Below are 22,055 nucleotides of genomic sequence, written 5' to 3'. Positions count from 1 at the left end.
TGTGGCTCTTGCTCAGGCCACTTACACCACACCAGGGCCTGTGGCTCTTGCTCAGGCCACTTACACCACACCAGGGCCTGTGGCTGCTGGCTGAGGCCACTTACACCACACCAGGGCCTTAGTTGCTATTGAGGCCAATTACACCACACCATGGTCTGTGGCTCTTGCTCAGGCCACTTACACCACACCAGGGCCTGTGGCACTGGCTGAGGCCACTTACACCACACCAGGGCCTGTGGCTGCTGGCTGAGGCCACTTACACCACACCAGGGCCTGTGGCTGCTGGCTGAGGCCACTTACACCACACCAGGGCCTTAGTTGCTATTGAGGCCAATTACACCACACCATGGTCTGTGGCTCTTGCTCAGGCCACTTACACCACACCAGGGCCTGTGGCACTGGCTGAGGCCACTTACACCACACCAGGGCCTGTGGCTGCTGGCTGAGGCCACTTACACCACACCAGGGCCTGTGGCTGCTGGCTGAGGCCACCTACACCACACCAGGGCCTGTGGCTGCTGGCTGAGGCGACTTACACCACACCAGGGCCCTTTTGCTGCTGGCTGAGGCCACTTACACCACACAAGGGCTTGTGGCTGCTGGCTGAGGCCACCTACACCACACCAGGGCCTGTGGCTGCTGGCTGAGGCCACCTACACCACACCAGGGCCTGTGGCTCTTGCTCAGGCCACTTACACCACACCAGGGCCTGTGGCTCTTCCTCAGGCCACTTACACCACACCAGGGCCTGTGGCTCTTGCTCAGGCCACTCATATCACACCAGGCCCTGTGCTTCTGACTGAGGCCATCTTCACCAAACCAGGCCCTGTGCTGCTTGCTGTGGCCATGTACAACACACCAGGCCCTGTGCTGTTTCCTGAGGCCATCTTCAACAATCCAGGGCCTGTGCTGTTGGATAAATGCCAAACTGAGCCTTTGGGTTAGGGTATTATGCAAACATGCAGGTATGGTTATAGGATTGTCTTCGTAACTTCAGGTACTTGCCACCTAATCACTTGAATCCATAAATTGAGACATTGTGCTGGGGCCCAGCAGCTTACGGCCATACCACCCTGAGCACGCCCGACCTCGTCTGATCTCGGAAGCTAAGCAGGGCTGGGCTTGGTTAGTACTTGGATGGGAGACTGCCTGGGAATACCTGTTGCTGTAAGCCTTTCATTTTCATGTCATTGAACCGCTTTTGATCCAGAGAAGGGGTGTATTAAAAGACCAAAAGCAGCTGCCCATTAATAAGGGCACATTAATCACATTGCTTTTGGCTCTTTTCCAATGTCTTGTGCTGCTAGCTGATGCCACCTACACCACACCAGGGCCTGAGTGACCGGCTGGGGCCACTTACACCACATCAGGGGCTGTGGCTCTGGCTGAGGCCAGTTACACCACACCAGGGCCTGTGGGTTCTGGCTGAGGCGACTTACACCAAACCAGGGCCTGTGGCTGCTGGCTGAGGCCACTTACACCACACCAGGGCCTTAGTTGCTATTGAGGCCAATTACACCACACCATGGTCTGTGGCTCTTGCTCAGGCCACTTACACCACACCAGGGCCTGTGGCACTGGCTGAGGCCACTTACACCACACCAGGGCCTGTGGCTGCTGGCTGAGGCCACTTACACCACACCAGGGCCTGTGGCTGCTGGCTGAGGCCACTTACACCACACCAGGGCCTTAGTTGCTATTGAGGCCAATTACACCACACCATGGTCTGTGGCTCTTGCTCAGGCCACTTACACCACACCAGGGCCTGTGGCACTGGCTGAGGCCACTTACACCACACCAGGGCCTGTGGCTGCTGGCTGAGGCCACTTACACCACACAAGGGCTTGTGGCTGCTGGCTGAGGCCACCTACACCACACCAGGGCCTGTGGCTCTTGCTCAGGCCACTTACACCACACCAGGGCCTGTGGCTCTTGCTCAGGCCACTTACACCACACCAGGGCCTGTGGCTCTTGCTCAGGCCACTCATATCACACCAGGGCCTGTGGCTGCTGGCTGAGGCCACTTACACCACACCAGGGCCTGTGGCTCTTGCTCAGGCCACTTACACCACACCAGGGCCTGTGGCACTGGCTGAGGCCACTTACACCACACCAGGGCCTGTGGCTGCTGGCTGAGGCCACTTACACCACACAAGGGCTTGTGGCTGCTGGCTGAGGCCACCTACACCACACCAGGGCCTGTGGCTCTTGCTCAGGCCACTTACACCACACCAGGGCCTGTGGCTCTTGCTCAGGCCACTTACACCACACCAGGGCCTGTGGCTTCTGGCTGAGGCGACTTACACCACACCAGGGCCTGTGGCTGCTGGCTGAGGCCACTTACACCACACCAGGGCCTGTGGCTCTTGCTCAGGCCACTCACATCACACCAGGCCCTGCGCTTCTGGCCGAGGCCATCTTCACCAAACCAGGCCCTGTGGCTCTTGCTCAGGCCACTTACACCACACCAGGGCCTGTGGCTCTGGCTTAGGCCACTTACACCACACCAGGGCCTGTGGCACTTGCTCAGGCCACTTACACCACACCAGGGCCTGTGGCTGCTGGCTGAGGCGACTTACACCACACCAGGGCCTGTGGCTCTTGCTCAGGCCACTTACACCACACCAGGGCCTGTGGCACTGGCTGAGGCCACTTAGACCACACCAGGGCCTGTGGCTGCTGGCTGAGGCCACTCACACCACACCAGGGCCTGTGGCTGCTAGCTGAGGCCACTTACACCAAACCAGGGCCTGTGGCTGCTTGCTGAGGCCATCTTCACCAAACCAGGCCCTGTGCTGCTTGCTGTGGCCATATAAAACACACCAGGTCCTGTGCTGGTTCTTGAGGCCATCTTCAACAATCCAGGGCCTGTGCTGTTGGATAAATGCCAAACTGAGCCTTTTGGTTAGGGTATTATGCAAACATGCAGGTATGGTTATAGGATTGTCTTCGTAACTTCAGGTACTTGCCACCTAATCACTTGAATCCATAAATTGAGACATTGTGCTGTGGCCAGCATCTTACGGCCATACCACCCTGAGCACGCCCGACCTCGTCTGATCTCGGAATTTAAGCAGGGCTGGGCTTGGTTAGTACTTGGATGGGAGACTGCCTGGGAATACCTCGTGCTGTAAGCCTTTGATTTTCATGTCATTGAACCGCTTTTGATCCAGAGAAGGGTTGTATTAAAAGACCAGAAGCAGCTCCCCATTAATGAGGGCACATTAACGACATTGCTTTTGGCTGTTTTCCAATGTCTTGTGCTGCTAGCTGATGCCACCTACACCACACCAGGGCCAGAGTGACCGGCTGGGGCCACTTACACCACATCAGGGCCTGTGGCTCTGGCTGAGGCCACTTACACCACACCAGGGCCTGTGGCTGCTGGCTGAGGCCAGTTACACCACACCAGAGCCTGTGGCTGCTGGCTAAAGCCACTTACACCACACCAGGGCCTTAGTTGCTATTGAGGCCACTTACACCACACCAGGGCCTGTGGCTGCTGGCTGAGGCCACCTACACCACACCAGGGCCTGTGGCTGCTGGCTGAGGCCAGTTACACCACACCAGGGCCTGTGGCTGCTGGCTGAGGCCACTTACACCATACCAGGGCCTGTGGCTGTTGGCTGAGGCCACTTACACCACACCAGGGCCTTAGTTGCTATTGAGGCCACTTACACCACACCAGGGCCTGTGGCTCTGGCTGAGGCCACTTACACCACACCAGGGCCTTATTTGCTATTCAGGCCACTTACACCACACCAGGGCCTGTGGCTGCTGGCTCAGGCCACTTACACCACACCAGGGCCTGTGGCTGCTAGCTGATGCCACCTACACCACACCAGGGCCTGAGTGACCGGCTGGGGCCACTTACACCACACCAGGGCCTGTGGCTCTTGGTCAGGCCACTCACATCACACCAGGCCCTGCTCTTCTGGCCGAGGCCATCTTCACCAAACCAGGCCCTGTGCTGCTAGCTGTGGCCATGTACAACACACCAGGCCCTGTGGCTCTTGCTCAGGCCACTCACATCACACCAGGCCCTGCGCTTCTGGCCGAGGCCACCTACACCACACCAGGGCCTTAGTTGCTATTGAGGCCAATTACACCACACAAGGGCATGTGGCTGCTGGCTGAGGCCACCTACTCCACACCAGGGCCTGTGGCTGCTGGCTGAGGCCACTTACACCACACCAGGGCCCTTTTGCTGCTGGCTGAGGCCACTTACACCACACCAGTGCCTGTGGCTTCTGGCTGAGGCGACTTACACCACACCAGGGCCTGTGGCTGCTGGCTGAGGCCACTTACACCACACCAAGGCCTGTGGCTCTTGCGCAGGCCACTCACATCACACCAGGCCCTGCGCTTCTGGCCGAGGCCATCTTCACCAAACCAGGCCCTGTGCTGCTTGCTGTGGCCATGTACAACACACCAGGCCCTGTGCTGGTTCCTGAGGCCATCTTCAACAATCCAGGGCCTGTGCTGTTGGATAAATGCCAAACTGAGCCTTTGGGTTAGGGTATTATGCAAACATGCAGGTATGGTTATAGGATTGTCTTCGTAACTTCAGGTACTTGCCACCTAATCACTTGAATCCATAAATTGAGACATTGTGCTGGAGCCAGCAGCTTACGGCCATACCACCCTGAGCACGCCCGACCTCGTCTGATCTCGGAAGCTAAGCAGGGCTGGGCTTGGTTAGTACTTGGATGGGAGACTGCCTGGGAATACCTGGTGCTGTAAGCCTTTCATTTTCATGTCATTGAACCGCTTTTGATCCAGAGAAGGGGTGTATTAAAAGACCAAAAGCAGCTGCCCATTAATAAGGGCACATTAATCACATTGCTTTTGGCTCTTTTCCAATGTCTTGTGCTGCTAGCTGATGCCACCTACACCACACCAGGGCCTGAGTGACCGGCTGGGGCCACTTACACCACATCAGGGGCTGTGGCTCTGGCTGAGGCCAGTTACACCACACCAGGGCCTGTGGGTTCTGGCTGAGGCGACTTACACCAAACCAGGGCCTGTGGCTGCTGGCTGAGGCCACTTACACCACACCAGGGCCTTAGTTGCTATTGAGGCCAATTACACAACACCATGGTCTGTGGCTCTTGCTCAGGCCACTTACACCACACCAGGGCCTGTGGCACTGGCTGAGGCCACTTACACCACACCAGGGCCTGTGGCTGCTGGCTGAGGCCACTTACACCACACCAGGGCCTGTGGCTGCTGGCTGAGGCCACTTACACCATACCAGGGCCTGTGGCTGCTGGCTGAGGCCACCTACACCACACCAGGGCCTTAGTTGCTATTGAGGCCAATTACACCACACCAGGGTCTGTGGCTCTTGCTCAGGCCACTTACACCACACCAGGGCCTGTGGCACTGGCTGAGGCCACTTACACCACACCAGGGCCTGTGGCTGCTGGCTTAGGCCACCTACACCACACCAGGGCCTTAGTTGCTATTGAGGCCAATTACACCACACAAGGTCCTGTGGCTGCTGGCTGAGGCCACCTACACCACACCAGGGCCTGTGGCTGCTGGCTGAGGCGACTTACACCACACCAGGGCCTGTGGCACTGGCTGAGGCCACTTACACCACATCAGGGCCTGTGGCTGCTGGCTGAGGCCACTTACACCACACAAGGGCTTGTGGCTGCTGGCTGAGGCCACCTACACCACACCAGGGCCTGTGGCTGCTGGCTGAGGCCACTTACACCACACCAGTGCCTGTGGCTTCTGGCTGAGGCGACTTACACCACACCAGGGCCTGTGGCTGCTGGCTGAGGCCACTTACACCACACCAAGGCCTGTGGCTCTTGCTCAGGCCACTCACATCACACCAGGCCCTGCGCTTCTGGCCGAGGCCATCTTCACCAAACCAGGCCCTGTGCTCCTTGCTGTGGCCATGTACAACACACCAGGCCCTGTGCTGGTTTCCTGAGGCCATCTTCAACAATCCAGGGCCTGTGCTGTTGGATAAATGCCAAACTGAGCCTTTGGGTTAGGGTATTATGCAAACATGCAGGTATGGTTATAGCATTGTCTTCGTAACTTCAGGTACTTGCCACCTAATCACTTGAATCCATAAATTGAGACATTGTGCTGGAGCCAGCAGCTTACGGCCATACCACCCTGAGCACGCCCGACCTCGTCTGATCTCGGAAGCTAAGCAGGGCTGGGCTTGGTTAGTACTTGGATGGGAGACTGCCTGGGAATACCTGGTGCTGTAAGCCTTTGATTTTCATGTCATTGAACCGCTTTTGATCCAGAGAAGGGGTGTATTAAAAGACCAAAAGCAGCTGCCCATTAATGAGGGCACATTAACGACACTGCTTTTGGCTCTTTTCCAATGTCTTGTGCTGCTAGCTGATGCAACCTACACCACACAAGGGCCTGAGTGACCGGCTGGGGCCACTTACACCACATCAGGGCCTGTGGCTCTGGCTGAGGCCACTTTCACCACACCAGGGCCTGTGGCTGCTGGCTGAGGCCACCTACACCACACCAGGGCATTAGTTGCTATTGAGGCCAATTACACCACACCAGGGTCTGTGGCTCTTGCTCAGGCCACTTACACCACACCAGGGCCTGTGGCTCTTGCTCAGGCCACTTACACCACACCAGGGCCTGTGGCTGCTGGCTGAGGCCACCTACACCACACCAGGGCATTAGTTGCTATTGAGGCCAATTACACCACACCAGGGTCTGTGGCTCTTGCTCAGGCCACTTACACCACACCAGGGCCTGTGGCTCTTGCTCAGGCCACTTACACCACACCAGGGCCTGTGGCTGCTGGCTGAGGCCACTTACACCACACCAGGGCCTTAGTTGCTATTGAGGCCAATTACACCACACCATGGTCTGTGGCTCTTGCTCAGGCCACTTACACCACACCAGGGCCTGTGGCACTGGCTGAGGCCACTTACACCACACCAGGGCCTGTGGCTGCTGGCTGAGGCCACTTACACCACACCAGGGCCTGTGGCTGCTGGCTGAGGCCACTTACACCACACCAGGGCCTTAGTTGCTATTGAGGCCAATTACACCACACCATGGTCTGTGGCTCTTGCTCAGGCCACTTACACCACACCAGGGCCTGTGGCACTGGCTGAGGCCACTTACACCACACCAGGGCCTGTGGCTGCTGGCTGAGGCCACTTACACCACACCAGGGCCTGTGGCTGCTGGCTGAGGCCACCTACACCACACCAGGGCCTGTGGCTGCTGGCTGAGGCGACTTACACCACACCAGGGCCCTTTTGCTGCTGGCTGAGGCCACTTACACCACACAAGGGCTTGTGGCTGCTGGCTGAGGCCACCTACACCACACCAGGGCCTGTGGCTGCTGGCTGAGGCCACCTACACCACACCAGGGCCTGTGGCTCTTGCTCAGGCCACTTACACCACACCAGGGCCTGTGGCTCTTCCTCAGGCCACTCACACCACACCAGGGCCTGTGGCTCTTGCTCAGGCCACTCATATCACACCAGGCCCTGTGCTTCTGACTGAGGCCATCTTCACCAAACCAGGCCCTGTGCTGCTTGCTGTGGCCATGTACAACACACCAGGCCCTGTGCTGTTTCCTGAGGCCATCTTCAACAATCCAGGGCCTGTGCTGTTGGATAAATGCCAAACTGAGCCTTTGGGTTAGGGTATTATGCAAACATGCAGGTATGGTTATAGGATTGTCTTCGTAACTTCAGGTACTTGCCACCTAATCACTTGAATCCATAAATTGAGACATTGTGCTGGGGCCCAGCAGCTTACGGCCATACCACCCTGAGCACGCCCGACCTCGTCTGATCTCGGAAGCTAAGCAGGGCTGGGCTTGGTTAGTACTTGGATGGGAGACTGCCTGGGAATACCTGTTGCTGTAAGCCTTTCCTTTTCATGTCATTGAACCGCTTTTGATCCAGAGAAGGGGTGTATTAAAAGACCAAAAGCAGCTGCCCATTAATAAGGGCACATTAATCACATTGCTTTTGGCTCTTTTCCAATGTCTTGTGCTGCTAGCTGATGCCACCTACACCACACCAGGGCCTGAGTGACCGGCTGGGGCCACTTACACCACATCAGGGGCTGTGGCTCTGGCTGAGGCCAGTTACACCACACCAGGGCCTGTGGGTTCTGGCTGAGGCGACTTACACCAAACCAGGGCCTGTGGCTGCTGGCTGAGGCCACTTACACCACACCAGGGCCTTAGTTGCTATTGAGGCCAATTACACCACACCATGGTCTGTGGCTCTTGCTCAGGCCACTTACACCACACCAGGGCCTGTGGCACTGGCTGAGGCCACTTACACCACACCAGGGCCTGTGGCTGCTGGCTGAGGCCACTTACACCACACCAGGGCCTGTGGCTGCTGGCTGAGGCCACTTACACCACACCAGGGCCTTAGTTGCTATTGAGGCCAATTACACCACACCATGGTCTGTGGCTCTTGCTCAGGCCACTTACACCACACCAGGGCCTGTGGCACTGGCTGAGGCCACTTACACCACACCAGGGCCTGTGGCTGCTGGCTGAGGCCACTTACACCACACAAGGGCTTGTGGCTGCTGGCTGAGGCCACCTACACCACACCAGGGCCTGTGGCTCTTGCTCAGGCCACTTACACCACACCAGGGCCTGTGGCTCTTGCTCAGGCCACTTACACCACACCAGGGCCTGTGGCTCTTGCTCAGGCCACTCATATCACACCAGGCCCTGTGCTTCTGGCTGAGGCCACTTACACCACACCAGGGCCTGTGGCTTCTGGCTGAGGCGACTTACACCACACCAGGGCCTGTGGCTGCTGGCTGAGGCCACTTACACCACACCAGGGCCTGTGGCTCTTGCTCAGGCCACTCACATCACACCAGGCCCTGCGCTTCTGGCCGAGGCCATCTTCACCAAACCAGGCCCTGTGGCTCTTGCTCAGGCCACTTACACCACACCAGGGCCTGTGGCTCTGGCTTAGGCCACTTACACCACACCAGGGCCTGTGGCACTTGCTCAGGCCACTTACACCACACCAGGGCCTGTGGCTGCTGGCTGAGGCGACTTACACCACACCAGGGCCTGTGGCTCTTGCTCAGGCCACTTACACCACACCAGGGCCTGTGGCACTGGCTGAGGCCACTTAGACCACACCAGGGCCTGTGGCTGCTGGCTGAGGCCACTCACACCACACCAGGGCCTGTGGCTGCTAGCTGAGGCCACTTACACCAAACCAGGGCCTGTGGCTGCTTGCTGAGGCCATCTTCACCAAACCAGGCCCTGTGCTGCTTGCTGTGGCCATATAAAACACACCAGGTCCTGTGCTGGTTCTTGAGGCCATCTTCAACAATCCAGGGCCTGTGCTGTTGGATAAATGCCAAACTGAGCCTTTTGGTTAGGGTATTATGCAAACATGCAGGTATGGTTATAGGATTGTCTTCGTAACTTCAGGTACTTGCCACCTAATCACTTGAATCCATAAATTGAGACATTGTGCTGTGGCCAGCATCTTACGGCCATACCACCCTGAGCACGCCCGACCTCGTCTGATCTCGGAATTTAAGCAGGGCTGGGCTTGGTTAGTACTTGGATGGGAGACTGCCTGGGAATACCTCGTGCTGTAAGCCTTTGATTTTCATGTCATTGAACCGCTTTTGATCCAGAGAAGGGTTGTATTAAAAGACCAGAAGCAGCTCCCCATTAATGAGGGCACATTAACGACATTGCTTTTGGCTGTTTTCCAATGTCTTGTGCTGCTAGCTGATGCCACCTACACCACACCAGGGCCTGAGTGACCGGCTGGGGCCACTTACACCACATCAGGGCCTGTTGCTCTGGCTGAGGCCACTTACACCACACCAGGGCCTGTGGCTGCTGGCTGAGGCCACCTACACCACACCAGGGCCTTAGTTGCTATTGAGGCCAATTACACCACACCAGGGTATGTGGCTCTTGCTCAGGCCACTTACACCACACCAGGGCCTTAGTTGCTATTGAGGCCAATTACACCACACCAGGGCCTGTGGCTCTTGCTCAGGCCACTCACATCACACCAGGCCCTGCGCTTCTGGCCGAGGCCACCTACACCACACCAGGGCCTTAGTTGCTATTGAGGCCAATTACACCACACAAGGGCATGTGGCTGCTGGCTGAGGCCACCTACTCCACACCAGGGCCTGTGGCTGCTGGCTGAGGCCACTTACACCACACCAGGGCCCTTTTGCTGCTGGCTGAGGCCACTTACACCACACCAGTGCCTGTGGCTTCTGGCTGAGGCGACTTACACCACACCAGGGCCTGTGGCTGCTGGCTGAGGCCACTTACACCACACCAAGGCCTGTGGCTCTTGCGCAGGCCACTCACATCACACCAGGCCCTGCGCTTCTGGCCGAGGCCATCTTCACCAAACCAGGCCCTGTGCTGCTTGCTGTGGCCATGTACAACACACCAGGCCCTGTGCTGGTTCCTGAGGCCATCTTCAACAATCCAGGGCCTGTGCTGTTGGATAAATGCCAAACTGAGCCTTTGGGTTAGGGTATTATGCAAACATGCAGGTATGGTTATAGGATTGTCTTCGTAACTTCAGGTACTTGCCACCTAATCACTTGAATCCATAAATTGAGACATTGTGCTGGAGCCAGCAGCTTACGGCCATACCACCCTGAGCACGCCCGACCTCGTCTGATCTCGGAAGCTAAGCAGGGCTGGGCTTGGTTAGTACTTGGATGGGAGACTGCCTGGGAATACCTGGTGCTGTAAGCCTTTCATTTTCATGTCATTGAACCGCTTTTGATCCAGAGAAGGGGTGTATTAAAAGACCAAAAGCAGCTGCCCATTAATAAGGGCACATTAATCACATTGCTTTTGGCTCTTTTCCAATGTCTTGTGCTGCTAGCTGATGCCACCTACACCACACCAGGGCCTGAGTGACCGGCTGGGGCCACTTACACCACATCAGGGGCTGTGGCTCTGGCTGAGGCCAGTTACACCACACCAGGGCCTGTGGGTTCTGGCTGAGGCGACTTACACCAAACCAGGGCCTGTGGCTGCTGGCTGAGGCCACTTACACCACACCAGGGCCTTAGTTGCTATTGAGGCCAATTACACAACACCATGGTCTGTGGCTCTTGCTCAGGCCACTTACACCACACCAGGGCCTGTGGCACTGGCTGAGGCCACTTACACCACACCAGGGCCTGTGGCTGCTGGCTGAGGCCACTTACACCACACCAGGGCCTGTGGCTGCTGGCTGAGGCCACTTACACCACACCAGGGCCTTAGTTGCTATTGAGGCCAATTACACCACACCATGGTCTGTGGCTCTTGCTCAGGCCACTTACACCACACCAGGGCCTGTGGCACTGGCTGAGGCCACTTACACCACACCAGGGCCTGTGGCTGCTGGCTGAGGCCACTTACACCACACAAGGGCTTGTGGCTGCTGGCTGAGGCCACCTACACCACACCAGGGCCTGTGGCTCTTGCTCAGGCCACTTACACCACACCAGGGCCTGTGGCTCTTGCTCAGGCCACTTACACCACACCAGGGCCTGTGGCTCTTGCTCAGGCCACTCATATCACACCAGGCCCTGTGCTTCTGGCTGAGGCCACTTACACCACACCAGGGCCTGTGGCTGCTGGCTGAGGCCATCTACACCACACCAGGGCCTGTGGCTTCTGGCTGAGGTGACTTACACCACACCAGGGCCTGTGGCTGCTGGCTGAGGCCACTTACACCACACCAGGGCCTGTGGCTCTTGCTCAGGCCACTCACATCACACCAGGCCCTGCGCTTCTGGCCGAGGCCATCTTCACCAAACCAGGCCCTGTGGCTCTTGCTCAGGCCACTTACACCACACCAGGGCCTGTGGCTCTGGCTTAGGCCACTTACACCACACCAGGGCCTGTGGCACTTGCTCAGGCCACTTACACCACACCAGGGCCTGTGGCTGCTGGCTGAGGCCACTTACACCACACCAGGGCCTGTGGCTCTTGCTCAGGCCACTTACACCACACCAGGGCCTGTGGCACTGGCTGAGGCCACTTAGACCACACCAGGGCCTGTGGCTGCTGGCTGAGGCCACTCACACCACACCAGGGCCTGTGGCTGCTAGCTGAGGCCACTTACACCAAACCAGGGCCTGTGGCTGCTTGCTGAGGCCATCTTCACCAAACCAGGCCCTGTGCTGCTTGCTGTGGCCATGTAAAACACACCAGGTCCTGTGCTGGTTCTTGAGGCCATCTTCAACAATCCAGGGCCTGTGCTGTTGGATAAATGCCAAACTGAGCCTTTTGGTTAGGGTATTATGCAAACATGCAGGTATGGTTATAGGATTGTCTTCGTAACTTCAGGTACTTGCCACCTAATCACTTGAATCCATAAATTGAGACATTGTGCTGGGACCAGCAGCTTACGGCCATACCACCCTGAGCACGCCTGACCTCGTCTGATCTCGGAAGCTAAGCAGGGCTGGGCTTGGTTAGTACTTGGATGGGAGACTGCCTGGGAATACCTGGTGCTGTAAGCCTTTCATTTTCATGTCATTGAACCGCTTTTGATCCAGAGAAGGGGTGTATTAAAAGACCAGAAGCAGCTCCCCATTAATGAGGGCACATTAACGACATTGCTTTTGGCTGTTTTCCAATGTCTTGTGCTGCTAGCTGATGCCACCTACACCACACCAGGGCCTGAGTGACCGGCTGGGGCCACTTACACCACATCAGGGCCTGTTGCTCTGGCTGAGGCCACTTACACCACACCAGGGCCTGTGGCTGCTGGCTGAGGCCACCTAAACCACACCAGGGCCTTAGTTGCTATTGAGGCCAATTACACCACACCAGGGTATGTGGCTCTTGCTCAGGCCACTTACACCACACCAGGGCCTTAGTTGCTATTGAGGCCAATTACACCACACCAGGGCCTGTGGCTCTTGCTCAGGCCACTCACATCACACCAGGCCCTGCGCTTCTGGCCGAGGCCACCTACACCACACCAGGGCCTTAGTTGCTATTGAGGCCAATTACACCACACCAGGGCCTGTGGCACTGGCTGAGGCCACTTACACCACACCAGGGCCTGTGGCTGCTGGCTGAGGCCACTTACACCACACCAGGGCCTTATTTGCTATTGAGGCCACTTACACCACACCAGGGCCTGTGGCTCTTGCTCAGGCCACTCACATCACACCAGGCCCTGCGCTTCTGGCCGAGGCCATCTTCACCAATCCAGGCCCTGTGCTGCTTGCTGTGGCCATCTTCAACAATCCAGGGCCTGTGCTGTTGGATAAATGCCAAACTGAGCCTTTGGGTTAGGGTATTATGCAAACATGCAGGTATGGTTATAGGATTGTCTTCGTAACTTCAGGTACTTGCCACCTAATCACTTGAATCCATAAATTGAGACATTGTGCTGGGGCCAGCAGCTTACGGCCATACCACCCTGAGCACGCCCGACCTCGTCTGATCTCGGAAGCTAAGCAGGGCTGGGCTTGGTTAGTACTTGGATGGGAGACTGCCTGGGAATACCTGGTGCTGTAAGCCTTTCATTTTCATGTCATTGAACCGCTTTTGATCCAGAGAAGGGGTGTATTAAAAGACCAAAAGCAGCTGCCCATTAATGAGGGCACATTAACGACACTGCTTTTGGCTGTTTTCCAATGTCTTGTGCTGCTAGCTGATGCCACCTACACCACACCAGGGCCAGAGTGACCGGCTGGGGCCACTTACACCACATCAGGGCCTGTGGCTCTGGCTGAGGCCACTTACACCACACCAGGGCCTGTGGCTGCTGGCTTAGGCCACCTACACCACACCAGGGCCTTAGTTGCTATTGAGGCCAATTACACCACACCAGGGCCTGTGGCTGCTGGCTGAGGCCACCTACACCACACCAGGGCCTGTGGCTGCTGGCTGAGGCCACTTACACCACACCAGGGCCCTTTTGCTGCTGGCTGAGGCCACTTACACCACACCAGTGCCTGTGGCTTCTGGCTGAGGCGACTTACACCACACCAGGGCCTGTGGCTGCTGGCTGAGGCCACTTACACCACACCAGGGCCTGTGGCTGCTGGCTGAGGCCACCTACACCACACCAGGGCATTAGTTGCTATTGAGGCCACTTACACCACACCAGGGCCTGTGGCTCTTGCTCAGGCCACTTACACCACACCAGGGCCTGTGGCTGCTGGCTGAGGCCACTTACACCACACCAGGGCCTGTGGCTGCTGGCTGAGGCCACCTACACCACACCAGGGCCTGTGGCTGCTGGCTGAGGCCACCTACACCACACCAGGGCCTGTGGCTGCTGGCTGAGGCCACTTACACCACACCAGTGCCTGTGGCTTATGGCTGAGGCGACTTACACCACACCAGGGCCTGTGGCTGCTGGCTGAGGCCACTTACACCACACCAAGGCCTGTGGCTCTTGCTCAGGCCACTCACATCACACCAGGCCCTGCGCTTCTGGCCGAGGCCATCTTCACCAAACCAGGCCCTGTGCTCCTTGCTGTGGCCATGTACAACACACCAGGCCCTGTGCTTGTTCCTGAGGCCATCTTCAACAATCCAGGGCCTGTGCTGTTGGATAAATGCCAAACTGAGCCTTTGAGTTAGGGTATTATGCAAACATGCAGGTATGGTTATAGCATTGTCTTCGTAACTTCAGGTACTTGCCACCTAATCACTTGAATCCATAAATTGAGACATTGTGCTGGGGCCAGCAGCTTACGGCCATACCACCCTGAGTCCGCCCGACCTCGTCTGATCTCGGAAGCTAAGCAGGGCTGGGCTTGGTTAGTACTTGGATGGGAGACTGCCTGGGAATACCTGGTGCTGTAAGCCTTTGATTTTCATGTCATTGAACCGCTTTTGATCCAGAGAAGGGGTGTATTAAAAGACCAAAAGCAGCTGCCCATTAATGAGGGCACATTAACGACACTGCTTTTGGCTCTTTTCCAATGTCTTGTGCTGCTAGCTGATGCAACCTACACCACACAAGGGCCTGAGTGACCGGCTGGGGCCACTTACACCACATCAGGGCCTGTGGCTCTGGCTGAGGCCACTTTCACCACACCAGGGCCTGTGGCTGCTGGCTGAGGCCACCTACACCACACCAGGGCATTAGTTGCTATTGAGGCCAATTACACCACACCAGGGTCTGTGGCTCTTGCTCAGGCCACTTACACCACACCAGGGCCTGTGGCTCTTGCTCAGGCCACTTACACCACACCAGGGCCTGTGGCTGCTGGCTGAGGCCACCTACACCACGCCAGGGCATTAGTTGCTATTGAGGCCAATTACACCACACCAGGGTCTGTGGCTCTTGCTCAGGCCACTTACACCACACCAGGGCCTTTGGCTCTTGCTCAGGCCACTTACACCACACCAGGGCCTGTGGCTGCTGGCTGAGGCCACTTACACCACACCAGGGCCTGTGGCTGCTGGCTGAGGCCACTTACACCACACCAGGGCCTGTGGCTGGTGGCTGAGGCCACCTACACCACACCAGGGCCTGTGGCTGCTGGCTGAGGCGACTTACACCACACCAGGGCCCTTTTGCTGCTGGCTGAGGCCACTTACACCACACCAGTGCCTGTGGCTTCTGTCTGAGGCGACTTACACCACACCAGGGCCTGTGGCTGCTGGCTGAGGCCAATTACACCACACCAGGGTCTGTGGCTCTTGCTCAGGCCACTTACACCACACCAGGGCCTGTGGCACTGGCTGAGGCCACTTACACCACACCAGGGCCTGTGGCTGCTGGCTGAGGCCACTTACACCACACCAGGGCCTGTGGCTGCTGGCTGAGGCGACTTACACCACACCAGGGCCTGTGGCTGCTGGCTGAGGCCACCTACACCACACCAGGGCCTGTGGCTGCTGGCTGAGGCCACTTACACCACACCAGGGCCTGTGGCTCTTGCTCAGGCCACTCACATCACACCAGGCCCTGCGCTTCTGGCCGAGGCCATCTTCACCAAACCAGGCCCTGTGGCTCTTGCTCAGGCCACTTACACCACACCAGGGCCTGTGGCTCTGGCTTAGGCCACTTACACCACACCAGGGCCTGTGGCACTTGCTCAGGCCACTTACACCACACCAGGGCCTGTGGCTGCTGGCTGAGGCCACTTACACCACACCAGGGCCTGTGGCTCTTGCTCAGGCCACTTACACCACACCAGGGCCTGTGGCACTGGCTGAGGCCACTTAGACCACACCAGGGCCTGTGGCTGCTGGCTGAGGCCACTCACACCACACCAGGGCCTGTGGCTGCTAGCTGAGGCCACTTACACCAAACCAGGGCCTGTGGCTGCTTGCTGAGGCCATCTTCACCAAACCAGGCCCTGTGCTGCTTGCTGTGGCCATGTAAAACACACCAGGTCCTGTGCTGGTTCTTGAGGCCATCTTCAACAATCCAGGGCCTGTGCTGTTGGATAAATGCCAAACTGAGCCTTTTGGTTAGGGTATTATGCAAACATGCAGGTATGGTTATAGGATTGTCTTCGTAACTTCAGGTACTTGCCACCTAATCACTTGAATCCATAAATTGAGACATTGTGCTGGGACCAGCAGCTTACGGCCATACCACCCTGAGCACGCCTGACCTCGTCTGATCTCGGAAGCTAAGCAGGGCTGGTCTTGGTTAGTACTTGGATGGGAGACTGCCTGGGAATACCTGGTGCTGTAAGCCTTTCATTTTCATGTCATTGAACCGCTTTTGATCCAGAGAAGGGGTGTATTAAAAGACCAAAAGCATCTGCCCATTAATGAGGGCACATTAACGACATTGCTTTTGGCTCTTTTCCAATGTCTTGTGCTGCTAGCTGATGCAACCTACACCACACAAGGGCCTGAGGGACCGGCTGGGGCCACTTACACCACATCAGGGCCTGTGGCTGCTGGCTGAGGCCACTTACACCACACCAGGGCCTGTGGCTGCTGGCTGAGGCCACCTACACCACACCAGGGCCTTAGTTGCTATTGAGGCCAATTACACCACACCAGGGTCTGTGGCTCTTGCTCAGGCCACTTACACCACACCAGGGCCTGTGGCACTGGCTGAGGCCACTTACACCACACCAGGGCCTGTGGCTGCTGGCTTAGGCCACCTACACCACACCAGGGCCTTAGTTGCTATTGAGGCCAATTACACCACACAAGGGCCTGTGGCTGCTGGCTGAGGCCACCTACACCACACCAGGGCCTGTGGCTGCTGGCTGAGGCCACTTACACCACACCAGGGCCCTTTTGCTGCTGGCTGAGGCCACTTACACCACACCAGTGTCTGTGGCTTCTGGCTGAGGCGACTTACACCACACCAGGGCCTGTGGCTGCTGGCTGAGGCCACTTACACCACACCAGGGCCTGTGGCTGCTGGCTGAGGCCACCTACACCACACCAGGGCATTAGTTGCTATTGAGGCCAATTACACCACACCAGGGCCTGTGGCTGCTGGCTGAGGCCACTTACACCACACCAAGGCCTGTGGCTCTTGCTCAGGCCACTCACATCACACCAGGCCCTGCGCTTCTGGCCGAGGCCATCTTCACCAAACCAGGCCCTGTGCTCCTTGCTGTGGCCATGTACAACACACCAGGCCCTGTGCTGGTTCCTGAGGCCATCTTCAACAATCCAGGGCCTGTGCTGTTGGATAAATGCCAAACTGAGCCTTTGAGTTAGGGTATTATGCAAACATGCAGGTATGGTTATAGCATTGTCTTCGTAACTTCAGGTACTTGCCACCTAATCACTTGAATCCATAAATTGAGACATTGTGCTGGAGCCAGCAGCTTACGGCCATACCACCCTGAGCACGCCCGACCTCGTCTGATCTCGGAAGCTAAGCAGGGCTGGGCTTGGTTAGTACTTGGATGGGAGACTGCCTGGGAATACCTGGTGCTGTAAGCCTTTCATTTTCATGTCATTGAACCGCTTTTGATCCAGAGAAGGGGTGTATTAAAAGACCAAAAGCAGCTGCCCATTAATAAGGGCACATTAATCACATTGCTTTTGGCTCTTTTCCAATGTCTTGTGCTGCTAGCTGATGCCACCTACACCACACCAGGGCCTGAGTGACCGGCTGGGGCCACTTACACCACATCAGGGGCTGTGGCTCTGGCTGAGGCCAGTTACACCACACCAGGGCCTGTGGGTTCTGGCTGAGGCGACTTACACCAAACCAGGGCCTGTGGCTGCTGGCTGAGGCCACTTACACCACACCAGGGCCTTAGTTGCTATTGAGGCCAATTACACAACACCATGGTCTGTGGCTCTTGCTCAGGCCACTTACACCACACCAGGGCCTGTGGCACTGGCTGAGGCCACTTACACCACACCAGGGCCTGTGGCTGCTGGCTGAGGCCACTTACACCACACCAGGGCCTGTGGCTGCTGGCTGAGGCCACTTACACCACACCAGGGCCTTAGTTGCTATTGAGGCCAATTACACCACACCATGGTCTGTGGCTCTTGCTCAGGCCACTTACACCACACCAGGGCCTGTGGCACTGGCTGAGGCCACTTACACCACACCAGGGCCTGTGGCTGCTGGCTGAGGCCACTTACACCACACAAGGGCTTGTGGCTGCTGGCTGAGGCCACCTACACCACACCAGGGCCTGTGGCTCTTGCTCAGGCCACTTACACCACACCAGGGCCTGTGGCTCTTGCTCAGGCCACTTACACCACACCAGGGCCTGTGGCTCTTGCTCAGGCCACTCATATCACACCAGGCCCTGTGCTTCTGGCTGAGGCCACTTACACCACACCAGGGCCTGTGGCTGCTGGCTGAGGCCATCTACACCACACCAGGGCCTGTGGCTTCTGGCTGAGGTGACTTACACCACACCAGGGCCTGTGGCTGCTGGCTGAGGCCACTTACACCACACCAGGGCCTGTGGCTCTTGCTCAGGCCACTCACATCACACCAGGCCCTGCGCTTCTGGCCGAGGCCATCTTCACCAAACCAGGCCCTGTGGCTCTTGCTCAGGCCACTTACACCACACCAGGGCCTGTGGCTCTGGCTTAGGCCACTTACACCACACCAGGGCCTGTGGCACTTGCTCAGGCCACTTACACCACACCAGGGCCTGTGGCTGCTGGCTGAGGCCACTTACACCACACCAGGGCCTGTGGCTCTTGCTCAGGCCACTTACACCACACCAGGGCCTGTGGCACTGGCTGAGGCCACTTAGACCACACCAGGGCCTGTGGCTGCTGGCTGAGGCCACTCACACCACACCAGGGCCTGTGGCTGCTAGCTGAGGCCACTTACACCAAACCAGGGCCTGTGGCTGCTTGCTGAGGCCATCTTCACCAAACCAGGCCCTGTGCTGCTTGCTGTGGCCATGTAAAACACACCAGGTCCTGTGCTGGTTCTTGAGGCCATCTTCAACAATCCAGGGCCTGTGCTGTTGGATAAATGCCAAACTGAGCCTTTTGGTTAGGGTATTATGCAAACATGCAGGTATGGTTATAGGATTGTCTTCGTAACTTCAGGTACTTGCCACCTAATCGCTTGAATCCATAAATTGAGACATTGTGCTGGGACCAGCAGCTTACGGCCATACCACCCTGAGCACGCCTGACCTCGTCTGATCTCGGAAGCTAAGCAGGGCTGGGCTTGGTTAGTACTTGGATGGGAGACTGCCTGGGAATACCTGGTGCTGTAAGCCTTTCATTTTCATGTCATTGAACCGCTTTTGATCCAGAGAAGGGGTGTATTAAAAGACCAGAAGCAGCTCCCCATTAATGAGGGCACATTAACGACATTGCTTTTGGCTGTTTTCCAATGTCTTGTGCTGCTAGCTGATGCCACCTACACCACACCAGGGCCTGAGTGACCGGCTGGGGCCACTTACACCACATCAGGGCCTGTTGCTCTGGCTGAGGCCACTTACACCACACCAGGGCCTGTGGCTGCTGGCTGAGGCCACCTACACCACACCAGGGCCTTAGTTGCTATTGAGGCCAATTACACCACACCAGGGTATGTGGCTCTTGCTCAGGCCACTTACACCACACCAGGGCCTTAGTTGCTATTGAGGCCAATTACACCACACCAGGGCCTGTGGCTCTTGCTCAGGCCACTCACATCACACCAGGCCCTGCGCTTCTGGCCGAGGCCACCTACACCACACCAGGGCCTTAGTTGCTATTGAGGCCAATTACACCACACCAGGGCCTGTGGCACTGGCTGAGGCCACTTACACCACACCAGGGCCTGTGGCTGCTGGCTGAGGCCACTTACACCACACCAGGGCCTTATTTGCTATTGAGGCCACTTACACCACACCAGGGCCTGTGGCTCTTGCTCAGGCCACTCACATCACACCAGGCCCTGCGCTTCTGGCCGAGGCCATCTTCACCAATCCAGGCCCTGTGCTGCTTGCTGTGGCCATCTTCAACAATCCAGGGCCTGTGCTGTTGGATAAATGCCAAACTGAGCCTTTGGGTTAGGGTATTATGCAAACATGCAGGTATGGTTATAGGATTGTCTTCGTAACTTCAGGTACTTGCCACCTAATCACTTGAATCCATAAATTGAGACATTGTGCTGGGGCCAGCAGCTTACGGCCATACCACCCTGAGCACGCCCGACCTCGTCTGATCTCGGAAGCTAAGCAGGGCTGGGCTTGGTTAGTACTTGGATGGGAGACTGCCTGGGAATACCTGGTGCTGTAAGCCTTTCATTTTCATGTCATTGAACCGCTTTTGATCCAGAGAAGGGGTGTATTAAAAGACCAAAAGCAGCTGCCCATTAATGAGGGCACATTAACGACACTGCTTTTGGCTGTTTTCCAATGTCTTGTGCTGCTAGCTGATGCCACCTACACCACACCAGGGCCAGAGTGACCGGCTGGGGCCACTTACACCACATCAGGGCCTGTGGCTCTGGCTGAGGCCACTTACACCACACCAGGGCCTGTGGCTGCTGGCTTAGGCCACCTACACCACACCAGGGCCTTAGTTGCTATTGAGGCCAATTACACCACACCAGGGCCTGTGGCTGCTGGCTGAGGCCACCTACACCACACCAGGGCCTGTGGCTGCTGGCTGAGGCCACTTACACCACACCAGGGCCCTTTTGCTGCTGGCTGAGGCCACTTACACCACACCAGTGCCTGTGGCTTCTGGCTGAGGCGACTTACACCACACCAGGGCCTGTGGCTGCTGGCTGAGGCCACTTACACCACACCAGGGCCTGTGGCTGCTGGCTGAGGCCACCTACACCACACCAGGGCATTAGTTGCTATTGAGGCCACTTACACCACACCAGGGCCTGTGGCTCTTGCTCAGGCCACTTACACCACACCAGGGCCTGTGGCTGCTGGCTGAGGCCACTTACACCACACCAGGGCCTGTGGCTGCTGGCTGAGGCCACCTACACCACACCAGGGCCTGTGGCTGCTGGCTGAGGCCACCTACACCACACCAGGGCCTGTGGCTGCTGGCTGAGGCCACTTACACCACACCAGTGCCTGTGGCTTATGGCTGAGGCGACTTACACCACACCAGGGCCTGTGGCTGCTGGCTGAGGCCACTTACACCACACCAAGGCCTGTGGCTCTTGCTCAGGCCACTCACATCACACCAGGCCCTGCGCTTCTGGCCGAGGCCATCTTCACCAAACCAGGCCCTGTGCTCCTTGCTGTGGCCATGTACAACACACCAGGCCCTGTGCTTGTTCCTGAGGCCATCTTCAACAATCCAGGGCCTGTGCTGTTGGATAAATGCCAAACTGAGCCTTTGAGTTAGGGTATTATGCAAACATGCAGGTATGGTTATAGCATTGTCTTCGTAACTTCAGGTACTTGCCACCTAATCACTTGAATCCATAAATTGAGACATTGTGCTGGGGCCAGCAGCTTACGGCCATACCACCCTGAGTCCGCCCGACCTCGTCTGATCTCGGAAGCTAAGCAGGGCTGGGCTTGGTTAGTACTTGGATGGGAGACTGCCTGGGAATACCTGGTGCTGTAAGCCTTTGATTTTCATGTCATTGAACCGCTTTTGATCCAGAGAAGGGGTGTATTAAAAGACCAAAAGCAGCTGCCCATTAATGAGGGCACAT

The 22,055-nt window shown here is 57.2% G+C and overlaps 10 non-coding genes and 5 pseudogenes across 10 annotated transcripts; all 15 read left to right on the top strand.

Moving 5' to 3' along the window:
* Positions 1 to 1,055: 1,055 nt before the first annotated feature.
* LOC147300159 (5S ribosomal RNA) lies at positions 1,056 to 1,174 on the top strand (annotated as a pseudogene).
* A 1,844-nt stretch (positions 1,175 to 3,018) lies between these two features.
* LOC147300158 (5S ribosomal RNA) lies at positions 3,019 to 3,137 on the top strand (annotated as a pseudogene).
* A 1,490-nt stretch (positions 3,138 to 4,627) lies between these two features.
* Positions 4,628 to 4,746, top strand: LOC147300157 (5S ribosomal RNA). The gene has a single exon (XR_015127988.1). It is a non-coding gene; the product is annotated as a 5S ribosomal RNA (ribosomal RNA).
* Positions 4,747 to 6,120: 1,374 nt separating this feature from the next.
* On the top strand, positions 6,121 to 6,239 carry LOC147300156 (5S ribosomal RNA). Its single transcript, XR_015127987.1, has one exon. It is a non-coding gene; the product is annotated as a 5S ribosomal RNA (ribosomal RNA).
* A 1,528-nt stretch (positions 6,240 to 7,767) lies between these two features.
* LOC147300155 (5S ribosomal RNA) lies at positions 7,768 to 7,886 on the top strand (annotated as a pseudogene).
* A 1,607-nt stretch (positions 7,887 to 9,493) lies between these two features.
* Positions 9,494 to 9,612, top strand: LOC147300154 (5S ribosomal RNA; annotated as a pseudogene).
* Positions 9,613 to 10,628: 1,016 nt separating this feature from the next.
* Positions 10,629 to 10,747, top strand: LOC147300153 (5S ribosomal RNA). The gene has a single exon (XR_015127986.1). It is a non-coding gene; the product is annotated as a 5S ribosomal RNA (ribosomal RNA).
* Positions 10,748 to 12,394: 1,647 nt separating this feature from the next.
* LOC147300152 (5S ribosomal RNA) lies at positions 12,395 to 12,513 on the top strand. The gene has a single exon (XR_015128071.1). It is a non-coding gene; the product is annotated as a 5S ribosomal RNA (ribosomal RNA).
* Positions 12,514 to 13,406: 893 nt separating this feature from the next.
* LOC147300151 (5S ribosomal RNA) lies at positions 13,407 to 13,525 on the top strand. The gene has a single exon (XR_015127985.1). It is a non-coding gene; the product is annotated as a 5S ribosomal RNA (ribosomal RNA).
* Positions 13,526 to 14,705: 1,180 nt separating this feature from the next.
* LOC147300150 (5S ribosomal RNA) lies at positions 14,706 to 14,824 on the top strand. The gene has a single exon (XR_015128063.1). It is a non-coding gene; the product is annotated as a 5S ribosomal RNA (ribosomal RNA).
* Positions 14,825 to 16,554: 1,730 nt separating this feature from the next.
* On the top strand, positions 16,555 to 16,673 carry LOC147300149 (5S ribosomal RNA; annotated as a pseudogene).
* A 1,098-nt stretch (positions 16,674 to 17,771) lies between these two features.
* On the top strand, positions 17,772 to 17,890 carry LOC147300148 (5S ribosomal RNA). Its single transcript, XR_015127984.1, has one exon. It is a non-coding gene; the product is annotated as a 5S ribosomal RNA (ribosomal RNA).
* A 1,647-nt stretch (positions 17,891 to 19,537) lies between these two features.
* Positions 19,538 to 19,656, top strand: LOC147300147 (5S ribosomal RNA). The gene has a single exon (XR_015128070.1). It is a non-coding gene; the product is annotated as a 5S ribosomal RNA (ribosomal RNA).
* An 893-nt stretch (positions 19,657 to 20,549) lies between these two features.
* On the top strand, positions 20,550 to 20,668 carry LOC147300146 (5S ribosomal RNA). The gene has a single exon (XR_015127983.1). It is a non-coding gene; the product is annotated as a 5S ribosomal RNA (ribosomal RNA).
* Positions 20,669 to 21,848: 1,180 nt separating this feature from the next.
* Positions 21,849 to 21,967, top strand: LOC147300145 (5S ribosomal RNA). Its single transcript, XR_015128062.1, has one exon. It is a non-coding gene; the product is annotated as a 5S ribosomal RNA (ribosomal RNA).
* Positions 21,968 to 22,055: the final 88 nt, after the last annotated feature.

The sequence above is a fragment of the Aulonocara sp. 'chitande type north' Nkhata Bay genome, unplaced genomic scaffold, assembly GCF_057382095.1.
Source record: "Aulonocara sp. 'chitande type north' Nkhata Bay isolate Kocher_YH1m ecotype deep benthic unplaced genomic scaffold, A_spYH_male_GT1.1 unmapped_scaffold_35, whole genome shotgun sequence".
Classification (NCBI taxonomy): domain Eukaryota; kingdom Metazoa; phylum Chordata; class Actinopteri; order Cichliformes; family Cichlidae; genus Aulonocara; species Aulonocara sp. 'chitande type north' Nkhata Bay.
Note: the sequence above shows the minus strand (reverse complement) of the source record. Positions and strands in the feature narration are given on the sequence as shown.